At 39.0% G+C, this 13,419-nt stretch overlaps 1 long non-coding RNA gene across 1 annotated transcript in view; it reads right to left on the reverse strand.

Moving 5' to 3' along the window:
- Nucleotides 1–11,422, reverse strand: part of LOC119056320 (uncharacterized) — a 77,663-nt gene extending 66,241 nt beyond the window's left edge. Inside the window, exons 1-2 of the long non-coding RNA XR_005083863.2 lie at nt 11,339–11,422; nt 1,380–1,462 (exon numbers count right to left, since the gene is read on the reverse strand). This is a non-coding gene — a long non-coding RNA (uncharacterized LOC119056320). The remainder of the gene's footprint in view (nt 1–1,379; nt 1,463–11,338) is intronic.
- Between the last annotated feature and the right edge of the window lie 1,997 nt (nt 11,423–13,419).

The following is a 13,419-nucleotide window of genomic DNA, read 5'->3' on the forward strand; positions in this document are numbered from 1 at the left end:
TGCCATTTTCTTGACTGAACTCTGAACTTGACTAAACTCATAAGGATAAAGATATGTTCTTTCTTCACTGTTCTCTAGAGTGCAAATTTTTTTTCTGTAAACAGACAGTAAATATTTTTGGCTTTGTGAGGTAGTCTGTACCTGCTGCAACTAGTCAGGTCTGCTATTGTATTGCAAAAGCAGCCATACAAAATATGAGAACAAGTGAATGTTCCAGTATAGCATTATTTGTAAAACAAAGGGGCGGGTGAGATTTGGCCCAGGGGCTACAGTGTGCCACACTCTGCTTTAGAGAATTAAGCTAACCTACTTCTCATTTCATGACTGATGGTCACCATCTATCTATGCAAGTCCTTTGCTTGTATTTTTTGTAACATACAAGGTCTGTCCTAAAAAGTCTAGCAATTGTTAATATAACCAGAATGGTTTGTGTGACATTGATATAACCTGGCAATCAAGGACAGTGGACTGGAATGTCCATGCATGAACAATGATGACTTCACTGTACCAGTCAGTGGGAGCGGTAGACGCCAATGAATGAGCATGTGTACTGTGTGACTGTTACATTTAAAATGAATAAGGACATAAAGCCACAAATCTGTATCAAATTTTGCATTAAGCTTGAACATTCCTCCACGGAAACTATTCAGATGATTCAGAAGGCTGCAGCTATGGGCAACTAGTGATTGGCAGCTTCATCACAACAACATGCCTGCTAACGTGTTATGTCTCATGCACAGTATTTTTGCAAAACAGTCAGTCATCCAGGTGACTTGCCCCCCCCCCCACAGCACAGATTTACTGCCCCAAGACTTCTGGCTTTTCCCAGAACTAAAATCACCTTTGAAAGGGAAGAGATTTCAGACTGTTGATGAGATTCAGGAAAATATATCAGGGCAGCTTAATGGTAACTGGGAGAACTGTGTGAGGTCCTAAAGTGCCTACTTTGAAGGGGACCGAGGTGCCATTGTCCTATATACAATGTTTCTTGTATCTTGTATCTTCTTCAATAAATGTCTCTATTTTTCATAGTACACGGCTAGACATCTCCTAGACAGACCTCATATATACACTCCTTATGGATCTATTCTCCTCTTCCATTTCACCAGGTAGATAGATAGAAAATGAATACAGGTACATCTATTTTAATATATTCAATGCATATTTTTCTGTGTGCATATTCTTGCATAATGTGTTTTGTCTTATTGCACATATTTTAACTTTAAATAAAACTAAATTTTATATCATGTTCTTTTTTCCCCCTTTGAGTAGTACTCTGTCTTTACCAGGATTTTTTATTGTAATCTACCCATCCATTTCACTATTTTTAACTAATGAATAGCAGTCCATGGTGGGGGTGGCAGATGTAAGTAACTCACCAACATCAGGTTCTTGTTCTCCGGGTCATCAGACAATCAATGGCTGCCCTGAAGAATTTGTCTAGACATTTACTGCACTCTGCCTGAGTGAAAAATAAACTTCTGTTAGTGCTCATTTATTACCATGGAATAACCTAGCCTATCCTTGTATTAGTACACCATGATGTAATCCAAAAGAGGACATATAATGAATGGATCACTGAATTGCTTACATAACATAGCAAAGTGATTAAATCACAGTTTCTGAACCCAAGTGCCACAACTTGCCAAATACATAATTTGGGACAAATTTCCTTACCTTCTTTGTCTCTAATTTTTCATCTATAATATGGGGATATTGCTAGTATATACCTTAAAAGGCTATCATTATGATTAAATTATTAGAATAGTATTTTTAAAATTTAGACTACTTTTTAGCATGTTAAAAGCACTCCATATGCATTTTTAAATTAAAAAGTTAAATAAACTGCTTGCTACTAAAAATTTCAAATATAGGATTTAACAACTAAGGCCTTTTCATTCTCAGTGCTTCATGTTTGCAGGGGATAAAAGCAGGGTGGGTATTGTTGCCTCCAATTTGCAAAAAAGGAAATCAATACTTGGGTGAAATCAGTTCTCTGGGTCATGGTGGTCATCATCACAGCAAGACGCAAATCTTCGTCTCCTGGCTGTAGGAGAGTAAATCCTTGGTTTTAAGGGCCTCTGTGTTTGGGTAAAGCCATCCAGCAGAACCTGGTGTGATGGGTATTAACAGGGGAGCTCCAAAGGAAGACATGCCGAATTGTAACCAAGCCGTGCCAAAGGTAAGGTAGTAGGGAGAGGGGAGAATCAAAAAGGAGTGTGGGAAGGCAGAAGCCAGTGAGGTGAGAAGAGATGTGTCCCCTAGGACAGAGGAAAGGAAAGTTAAAGAAGTATTGATCTTGAGTGGAAAACAGTCTACTGATTTTTCATCTTGCCTGCAGATCATCTGAAATCAAAAACCAGTCTGTTACTGAGCTTAGCTTTGGAGATTGTGCAAGAGATTGAACAGAATCATTTGCTGACATGGAAAGCATCAGAGTGGTTTTTGATTATACAAGCTGAGCTGCAAGGTAGAGGCAATGTGAAACCTTATAAAACACGTATCCAGTGATGGGCAGGCAGCAGCCAAGCATACGCATCCTCTCCAAAAATAACCTATTCCCAGATGTGAGATGAGAGTGACTGTCTTTTCAAAGGAAGCTGCAGAACACCTCAGGCCAAACCCAAAAAGGAAATGGAGCATGTTACAATTTCTGAGGTTCTTCCCCAACAATCTCCTTTTAGGATTCTCAAAGCTACCCTGTGAGAGGAGTCTGGGCTTCATTTATGATTCTCATTCTACAGACAATGAAACTGAGGATTAGAAAAGATGAGGACACAGGGCCAGAGAAGCTGTGGAGAAGATGGGAGCAGATCATGGCTTCCCCATAACTACTCAGTTGTCTCTGCACCAGAGCACATTACACATGGCCAAACAGACTTTTCACAAAAACAGGGCTGATACTGTCCCCATATGAATATGTACATATCTATCCATCTAAGTTATATTTTCATGTGTCTTCATTTTCCATGCATCTTTGTACTCTATTACCTACAATCGATTCCCATCACCTATTAACATTTTTATAATTATCTGTATTAATGTATGTCTAATTTATCATTTGTACATCCTGTTGGGTCATCTTTACTTGGAAACACTGACTGGTGTGATGTGTGTATGATTAACTACATCATAGGAGGAAATGCTGCACCACTGTAAACATCAGTGCATGGTTATAAACCCTGAAATTTTTGCATTGTTTCACTGATTTAGTTAACTTCCCCAAGCCTCAGTTTTATGCCTTGCCAAGTACAGATACCAATATCTACTTTTAAGGGCTCATAAAGATAGAATAAGATAGTGTTTGTAAGATACTGAGCATAGTGTCTGTATCAGAGTAGACCCAATGTAATTGGTCCTTCCTGCTCATTCTCAAAAGAACCTTGCTCTCCCTCCTGACCTTCTAGCTTTTCCATGGATTCCAGTTGGTCTTAGTTTATCTCATCTCTGAACTTCAATAGCATATATCATGTAAATGGGTTGTTTCAGTATCTGCCACCTGTTTCCAAGAATTATCTATATGACCAAATGCTGTAATTTGGCTGCAAGATTCTTGAGGCAGAGATTCTTATTCACCATTTAGGAAACCAAGAAGTAATTCTGGAAACCACTCTTCTGAATCATCTGAAGAACTTTGCACAGGGCTTTGCTCATAATTGATCCCAACTAAATATTTGACAAATTGTATAGAGAAGGAGTTCCCAAGTGGCACTCTTGAGCCTGGGAGAATTTGGGGGTGGAGACAAACAGGAGTTGATTCCCCATATGCATAGAAGAACTGGCATAGCAGAGTCCTCTGCAGTTTTAACAAAAAAATAGTTATTCATTCCTTCAATCAGTGAGCAACTGATCTATGTTAAATCCTGTGTGCTGGGAATACAAAAGTAAATTAGATACTCATATGCAATCTGGAAAAGACAGAATTCCATTCTTTTGTGATAATCACCAAGATAAGAGGGGGGTACACAGGGACCTTTGGCAGTACTGAGATAATAGATACCTGATATTTGTCCCCCAATATCTCTTTGCTGCTTCCACTGGTAATAGCACCTCCTTACTTTGAAAAGCTGAAGATCTATTACTCTGCATAGTCCATGACAGTCACATGACCAGGTCTGACTAATTATGAAGCCCTCTTCTTGGTCATAATTGCTGACTCAAATATGGCTATGTGATTCCAGTTGGTCTAACTAGAGTTCTTGTCTTGAAATTTATAAGCAAATGCCAACAAGAAATCTCTCTTCCTCTACATAACTAAACTCGCTTAACATAAGCCAAGAGATACATGCTGTTTGGCCCCTCCACTCTGAAATTAAATTTGTACTTAAGGCAGTGGAAATGAAAGGGTAATACCCATTGCATGGAAAACCTCACTGGTATAAAAAAATAAGTCAAACTTTTGGGTAATGCAGGTAATACAGATAAAGAATAAACAGATTCTGGGTAATTTTAAAGTATCTAGTGCTCCCTGGGGCCATCTGTACCCTTGAATTTCCCAGTTACATGAGCCAATAAACTCTCATTTTTGCTCCACATTTGAAATTTTTATACAAACACTTTATACACCCATTCTATTATTCTAAATATGCACAGAATTGTCAACTGTTTCAAAACCATTTTGTTGACATTATCTTGTATGCCTCTCAAGACACTGCTGTGAGATCAGTCAGTATTATATTATAATTCCACCTGAGGAAAAAAACTGAAATTGGAAGAGGAATGATGCAGCTGAGGTTGGGCAAGTTAATTGTGGTTGAAGCTGAGAGAGAGATTAAAGTCTCTGAGATTTAGGGCAGAGTTCTCACCAGAGTCATCCTGAGGTCTGATTACCAGGCCACACTTTGAAGTTTCATTCCTGATGCTAATCGGCCATGCGAAACCTGTCATACAATGTTCTGCTTTGCTGTGGACCGCAAGTGAGGATGGAGTCCACTCAGTCCTTCAACATTGTTGTCCATCTGTGAGTTTAATCTCTCTATCTGTCCATCTCTCTGTCCCCTCTCTCTCACTAAAAAAATATATGTGGGGGTTTTGATCAGAGTCCTCTGGATAGGTTCCTATGCAAATGCTACTTCATAATAAGACTCCTGCCAGCCTCACATTGGAACTGGCTGCTGCAACTTGATCACATTATATCACACTGACTTTGGGTATGAGCTCTGTTTGAAATGTAGGTGCATGAAACTGGTTTTAGCAATAGCATATTTTAAAGGTTTGGTGAGCCATTTGTTTCTGGGCGATCCAACCTCTGAATTCCTGGGCATGCTTGTGGTTATGTGGTCAGCCCATGCCTTGCCTCTGTTGAAAAGAGGCCAATTACCTGACTGCAAATGATGTCGAAATGCTTTCAACTGACCTCAGTCCTGGAATGGAGATAGTTGAAAAGTCTGTTATTGATCCAGTCTTCCAAATATTCTATCTTTGAATCTTTTATTAATTAGACTTTCAGAATATTTTTAAATTTAGAACCATATACACTAATCCACATAATATAGTTTTTTACAGCTTTTAAAATATGTATATATTTATTAAGATTTTAATGGCATTATCTGTGTAATTATGTGGATGCCAGGGGGGATATTTGCTGTTGCATTTGTTAGTAGTGAGTCAAGTATATAAGAGAAATATACTCCTGCAAAGATTGATTTTCCTCTTCCAGTCAAAATCTTGTCTAAGACATCATTTAAAGTGTTGTTCATTGACTTTTTGAACCATCCATGTCATAACATCTATCTAAAATTGAATACCAGAAAAAGTTTGTGTAACCTCAAGAATGGGTATGGTTCCTTATGTCAAGCAAAATTTTACCTGTTCTTTTACCACCTTCCTTGAAGTTATGATAGTCGTAAGTTAATGCTAAGTCATAGATATTTTCCCAAAAACTTGCTTCTTCAACTCACCAATCTTATTAAATAATAACTGCCTGCTAAAGACTTGGCTGATTTCTTCTATTTGTTATCTCATTTGTCTCCCCAATGAAAGTTTTATTTTTGCCTCTTACTTTACAATTCAGTGAAAATATATACATGCCCATAGTTGGAAAAGATGACCAAAACATTTCATGACCATAAGATGACCAGAGTTCCACACCCTATTTTCTCCCTATTCCTGATACTCGAAGGAACCTCATTTCTTAAAATCATTAGCATGATTTTGTAGTATGTAGAAAGATATCTAAGGATTTTGTTCCTAATAATATTGTTTTCTCAGCTTAAGACATTAGCATCTCTACACTTATATAAAACATATTTATGATATAATTTTTATTTAAGTAAAATATTTGTCATTTTCTGTTTATATAAATGAACATGGAACTTGCTTTTCTTGAATATTTCTGGACTGTATTGTTACTAGAGTTAGTAATGGCCTAGCTTTATTGTTACAACATTCTATAAACTGAACATCATTGTTCCGATTTTTATTGTTTTTTTTAAATAGATGATCTTTTTCAGCCAAAGAGGAGATTTTTAGAATCTTCTTTTTGCCTTTGACAAAGATCATGTTGTGAAAGTTTATGATTATGTGGCTTATGGGGGATCTTTTATAGCTTAAAATATCTGATCACTTATTAGGAACTTTCAATATAGAAACTCTTTTGCCTTTTAATTCAAAAAATTTTAATTTTTTTAAAATAGAATTTCTATGAGCTATATATTATTCTACCTGAATTGGTTCTTTAATTTTCTTGTCTTTTATCTTTAATCATAACCATTAGATCCAATCAAGAGCCAGAAATGACATAATAATTTTAACAGTGAAAGTTTAATATAAAGAATTATAAATTACAATATGGCATTGGAGTAATGAGAATGGGTTAGTGAGAAGTATAAATAACTCTAGAGTATGTGGGAATAGCTGGTGTAGGTAGAAACCACTACCCCCAGTGCTATGACAGCCCACCAAGGAAGAATCCCCCCTCTAGGCCCTGGGTGAGATCCAGGTCTTACTGGAGAGGGTGTGCTGTGGTTCAGTGGATAGTAGAGAAGTTCACTGAGGCACTTCATCGGGGTCACACACTGCAGTCTGTTCTCTGGAGGGGGGAAGCCCTCTGCAGAGGGGTTTCTCTGCCTATGAACATGGCACAAAACCACAGAAGAGGGGCATGGGGACGTTCCAGGTACTGCTGGACCTTACTGACTACCAAGCTCTACAAGAACTGGGTGCTGCAGAAACCGTGTGGGGAGGTGGGAGAAAGGCATGCACTAGAACCTGAAAGAAAAACCCTTCATTCTCCAGTGTCTCTCCAGATTCCTGTACTGGCAACATGTAATATCATGTCAACTGGCAAAGGAGAAATATTTATAAGACCCACATCTTCCTTATCTCAGAGGAGGCTGGGATGGACGCATTTGGAGCTGACAAGCAGTATATGCATAAATGGTTGGCACACTTTTTTTAACTTTAGTTTTTAGAGCAGTTTTAGGTTTACAGAAAAATTGAGCAGTAGTTACAGGGATTTTATATATTCCCGGCCCCCACACATCCATAGCCTCCCCCATTTTCAACAACCCCCACTGGAGTGACACTTGTAATTTTTAAATCGGTGAACCTTTATTGGCACATCATTATCATCCAGAGTCCACAGATTATATGAGGGCTCACTCTTGGTGTTATACATCCTATGGGCTTAAGCAAATGCACAATGACATCATGCATTAGAGTATCATGCAGAGTGTTTTTACTGCCTTAAAAATATGTTCTGCCTATCACTTTCCTCCCCTCCCCCAGTTCCTGGCAACCATGTACCTTTTTACTGTCTCCAAAGTTTTTCCTCTTCCAAATAGTGTCCCTTACTTGGAATTATACAAAATACAGCCTTTTCAGACAGGCTTATTTCAATTAGTATCCATTTTCAATTTCTAAAATTTGAAGTCTCCCATGTAATACTCATTCCTCTTCGATTCTCTTGTTTCTTATCATCAATTCTTTCGGTTCTTGATTTATATAATTTATTTCTTTACTATCACTTGAGAGATACATTTGGAAAGGAAACGATAAATATATTACCCTATTGTATTTCAATTTCTAATTCATCAACCCTGTTGAACAACCATTTATTGAAGCCAAAATTCTTCTTAGAGATAATCTGGTCACAACTGATAAATAGTTTTAAAAGTTCGTGTTGAGAAAATGATGGTAGGGGACCGAGAGAAAGAATAACTGAGTGGGAACAAAATTGGGTGTTGAGCAGGGAAACAGATAAAACCAGGATGGAAAGGTTAACATATTAGTGGAAAGCGGATGGTGGTATAAAGAACATTGGACTGACGGAGCATTTATCCTGGTTTTGTGTCTCACTTGCTGTGAAGCCAGGGCAAGCCATCTCTTTAGCCTGATCCAAATCAGTCTCCTTATCTGCACAGTGGATCAGGAAAGTTTGGGACTAGAGGTACAAAGGATCCCATTAGAATTTATGGTCGGCTATATCTCTGCTCCCTATTCTTTATATTCTGAAAAAAATTAAAAATCAAAGTTAAGGAAACCCTGGGTTTTCTTAGATCACTAGCTCTTAACTATTTGTCTGACACAGGCTTCATTGAAAACTTATTAAATCTTTAAAAATCTTTTTATAGCCCTGGCTGGTGTGGCTCAGTGGATTGAGTGCTGGCCTGTAAACCAAAGGGTCGCTGGTTCAATTCCCAGTCAGAGCACATGTCTGGGTTGCAGGCCAAGGACCCCAGTAGAGGGCGTGTGAGAGGCAACCACACACTGATGTTTCTCTAACTCTCTTTCTCCTTCCCTTCTCCTCTTTCTAAAAATAAATAAATAAAATCTTAAAAAAATATTTTTCTAGAACAGTGCACACATGCAAATACGCAGTTTGTGTACAATTTCAGAGGGCTCCCAGGCATCCTGAAGCTCACATGAGGATCGCATGGAACAATGTGGATCTCAGGACATTGGAGTGCCTCCAAGGTGACCTCTAGCTTTTGACTTCTAGAGGAAACTGCTGATGTGTGTTTCCTTAGGAGTCTGAGGCTTCCCAGAACACAACTAGAAAATTGCAAAGAACACTTCCCTTGCGTGCAAAGCTTGTCATTCAGGTGAACCAATTTTCTCTTTGTAAATCAGGACATTTGCAAATGTTTCATTAGCTTTGGCCCAGATAGCTCAGTAACAAATGCATTTGCTGTGCAGTGCAGATGATGTATCAGCACAAACAGCTCACTGGGCCTCCATTAATTACATGGGAGGAATGAGATGGAGCCACAGAAATTCCATTTGGGGGTGAATTTCCCTGGGAAAAGAAAGCACTCCCATGTTGCAAGAATTCTGTAAGCTTTCTGATCTATTTCTTTTCAACAAAAATGAAACCAAATCATTCATTCTTTCTTTCATGTATTTACCTAATCGTTATTGGGCCCCAGACGAGAACGGTAGTTGCTGGAGATGAATCAGTAAACAAAAGAGAGGTAACCCCTGCCCTCATGAAACTGACTTGTGGAGGGGATGGCAATAATAATAACAACCATAAATATTGATATAAAGATACCATAAGCATCAGGAACCATGAAAACAAGTAAAGGGAGTGGGGAGGCTGATCTACCAAGAAGAGGTCAAGGAAATTTTCCCAAAAAGAATGACTTTAAAGGTAAATTCTGAAGAATAAGTGGCAAGTAAACTAGCTGAATAGGGGGGAGTGGAGAGTAACAGTCCCCTGCGCTGAGGCAAATGTGCAATGTTTGCTAAAAAGAAAGAAATCCAGGGTGGCAGGAGTATAAACAGGATATAATTAGAAAAGGCTGCAGAGGGACATGGGTCACCCATTCAGGACCTGTAACTGTGTGAAAAATGTTGAGTTTTACTTCAAGGGCAGCAGTAAGAATATGGTGAATTGAAGGGACAGATAGATTACGCAGAAATTCACACAAGGAATGTCTGACTAAGAACTGATATATGAAAAGCATGTACTGAATACTTCATGTATATTCCATTGGGCCAGGAATAGGAAAAGTCTTTTAGAAAAGGCCAGGTAGTAAGTAATTTAAGTTTTGCAAGCCACATACAAGTCTTTATCACATTTAATTTTTTTAACAACACTTTAAAAACATAACACCAATCTTAGCTCAAAGACTGTGCAGAAACAGACCAAGGGCAAGATTTGGGCCATGGGCTGCGCTGTAAGCTGGCCACCTTCTGCGCTGGACCATAAGCTCTATCAGGACACAGACAATATCTCTCTTATTCATTGTAGCATCTCCAGTACCCATGATAGTGCCAGGCACACAGTGGGTGCTTCATATACACTCATGAAATTCATTAATGCCGGAACTAGGTGTGGTAAATATGCAATACCTATTCATGATAAAAAAAAAAAAACAGCTGAGATGCTGGTGTTGTTGAGTTTATCATTGTTATCACCATTATGTTTCTTGCTGTTGTCATTGACATACCACAGATAAGCAAAACAGTTAAATTGGCCCAGGATCGTGTAGCCAGTAAGTGACAGAACCAGGATTTAAACCAGGTCTGTAAACTGCGTGTGCCCATTCTTTTCCTTCTCTTGTAAACAATGCACAAATACTGATGTGTAGTGTAAGTAAACTTCAAAAGATAGATGCATAACCTAATGTTACGAGAGACATGCCATTGAAAATGGGGGACAGAAAGCCTGCACCAATCTCCTCTCTGTTTCAACCAGCTTCAACTGCTATAACAAATCATCAACTCTTAGGTGACTTAGACAGAAAATATTTATTTCTCACAGTTCTGGAGGCTGTGCATCCAAGATTGTGAGGTCAGGGAGACAGAAAGTTTGGGTTCTTGGTGAGGGCCTTTTTGCTGGGTATGTCCTCCTGTGGTCTTTCCCTGGTTTATGCACACAGAGAGAAAGAACCTGTGACTCCTCCTCTTTTATGAGGGGATTAATTCCATCATTAGAGACCCCACCTCATGACCTAATCTAACCCTAATTATCTCCCAAAGGCTCCACGTCCAAAAACCATTACATTTGTGGGTAGGGTTTCAAGACGTGAAATGTGGGAACACCCAAGCATTTAGTCCATGGCATCTTCCCCTGAGATTTCTATTATAATAAATGTAAAAGAATGTTTAAAAGAGAAAACTTAACATGTAAGGAAGAAAGAGAAGTGAAAGGGGGAACAGTAACGGTGTGGGATGAGAGAAGTGAAAAACTTTCAGGATCAGAAGCGTCTGTTGACTAATGAGACGAAATAAGAAAGCCACATCCTAGGGTGTGCATGCAGCAGCCTTCCGCTGAAGAAGGAACTGACCTGCCCAGTGTGTTACAGACATGAGTCCCTCACAACCTCTCCCACCTCCAGGTGTTCCTGCAAGTTCTGTGTTATCTATCAGGGAAGGAATATGTCAGTCTTACCTTGTAGGTATTCCAAATCTTTATGGGTTATTTTCTTCATGTTCCCATTACTTGGCTTGGGGGATGTTGGGAATTTCCTTTTTCCTGCCTTCTGAAAAGGAAAAACCACTCATCAGGACAGACTTTTCACAAGGCCAGTGATGGCTCAGGTAACTTATGATCCCCATCCCCTTTGCCTACCCCACTTTTATAGACGTGGAGGTAAGGAGAAGGGCTGCTGGTGTCTGATAGTAGAATTGGTTGCTGCTTCTAGGGAAGAGCTAGGGGTCACTGGAATAGAATGTGCCCAAAGCTGGTGCACATTCTATTAGGTTTCTCTTTAGAATATAAGTGACTCAGGATAGTTTAACCTTAGCTTTCAGATCTAGCTACAACTTAGAGGAAAAAAAATAATTGTTTTATTAAACATCTTACTACAGAAATGTCCAATCCAGTTTAGAAAAATAGTGCCAAATTTTTTAGGATAAAATTGTTGAGGGATATTGATGGTAGAAGACATTGACTTCATAGATACTATACTATAACTGCCAGCTTGGAAAAACTTGAAAAAATAATAAAGGAACAGAACATAAGAACAAAAGATAATCTGAAAATAAACACATAAACCAAAAATTAATAATTTGTTTCAAGAAAGAAGCTACCCAAAGCATGACATGATTTTGAGCCTTTTTCTGATTAGAAAAGAGTATATTTGTACTAGCAGAAGAGCATCCTCCTTGGAATGGCCTTATAATAATCAATGACATCAGAACCTATGTGTAGGTGAAAATCAAGCATATGAACATACTCTTTGGCTCCATGCTAACTGAGGTTTCAAGTTCAACTATTAGAATCAACCTAGAAACAAATCGTGGCAGATTAAACCCACCCTCAGGGCCCTGAGAGTCCACACTCGGCACTTGCTCTCCTTTGCTTCCTTAAATTCTGTCCCCTCATCACCCAGCTTGCTTGAATCTAGTCCCAGTCCTGTTTACACATTCTTAGCCACTGTGTAATACCATTTTATTTTACCTTTCTAGCATCAACGCAGTGAATAACTGGCACCCCCAAGGCTTGCTACTCAAAGAATGGTGCAGGCACCTGCAGTATAATCTTCGTCTGGAACCTTGTTTGAAATACAGAATCTTAGGTCCTGCCCAGACATACTAGCTCAGTATCTGCATTTTAACAAAATCCCCAGATGAATTGTTTGTTCTCTGAAATTACTAATCATGGCTCTCACTCACTTCCCTTTCTCACCAAGGACCTTCCCACTCTTCAGTCTATTGAAGCTAGCTGCTCCTGTTGTTGTTCTAAAGCAGTCACTATAAAATATAGGAAAATCTCAGGAAAACAGAACTGTCAAGGAAGAGTAATACAGTGGTCAAAAGTGGACAATTTAGAATAGGACATAATTGACCTCAAGTTTCAGCTTTACCACTTAATAGCTACACACTTCGATAACCTCCCTTAACTTCATTTTCTTCAGATGGTACTTAAGTTGTTCTAAGCTAGGCTACACTGTATAACGAATGATCCTAAACCCTCTGGATTCTTCTTAATATGTCCACACATGGCTGACTTCCCCCTGTATTACCTTTACTTTAAGACCTGGGTCGACTGGGCAGTTTCAATCCAAGACCCTCTTTTTCTAATAGCACAGAAAAAAAGAGATAATGACAACGCAGACTCCGAATCTTCAAGCTTCTACTCAACAATGACACCTGTCAGTTCCACTCACCTTCCACATGGCCAAGCCTGCCTTCGATGAAGAAGAAACACAGTCCTCCCACAGTGTTTTCTCCCACTGCAGGGAGAAACACTGCAGAAAGAGACACAGGGAAGAGCGGCAATGCACTTGACGAGGAAAAAAATGATAGGTAGTAGCTGCCTCACATTATTGTTTGAGAACTGAATGACTTAAAGCACAAGAAGTCCTTGATACTTTGCTCACCTTTCTGAACTTCCGTTTCCTTATTTATAAAATGGGGACAATAATACCAGCACTTAATACAACTTTGAGCCCTGGCCCCGGTGGCTCCGTTGCTTGGAGTGTCATCCCATAGCCTAATGGTTGCAGGTTGGATTCCCAGTCAGGGCAC

This window comes from Artibeus jamaicensis, unplaced genomic scaffold, assembly GCF_021234435.1.
Source record: "Artibeus jamaicensis isolate MK-2021 breed Jamaican fruit bat unplaced genomic scaffold, CSHL_Jam_final scaffold_1964, whole genome shotgun sequence".
NCBI classification, from domain to species: Eukaryota; Metazoa; Chordata; class Mammalia; order Chiroptera; family Phyllostomidae; genus Artibeus; species Artibeus jamaicensis.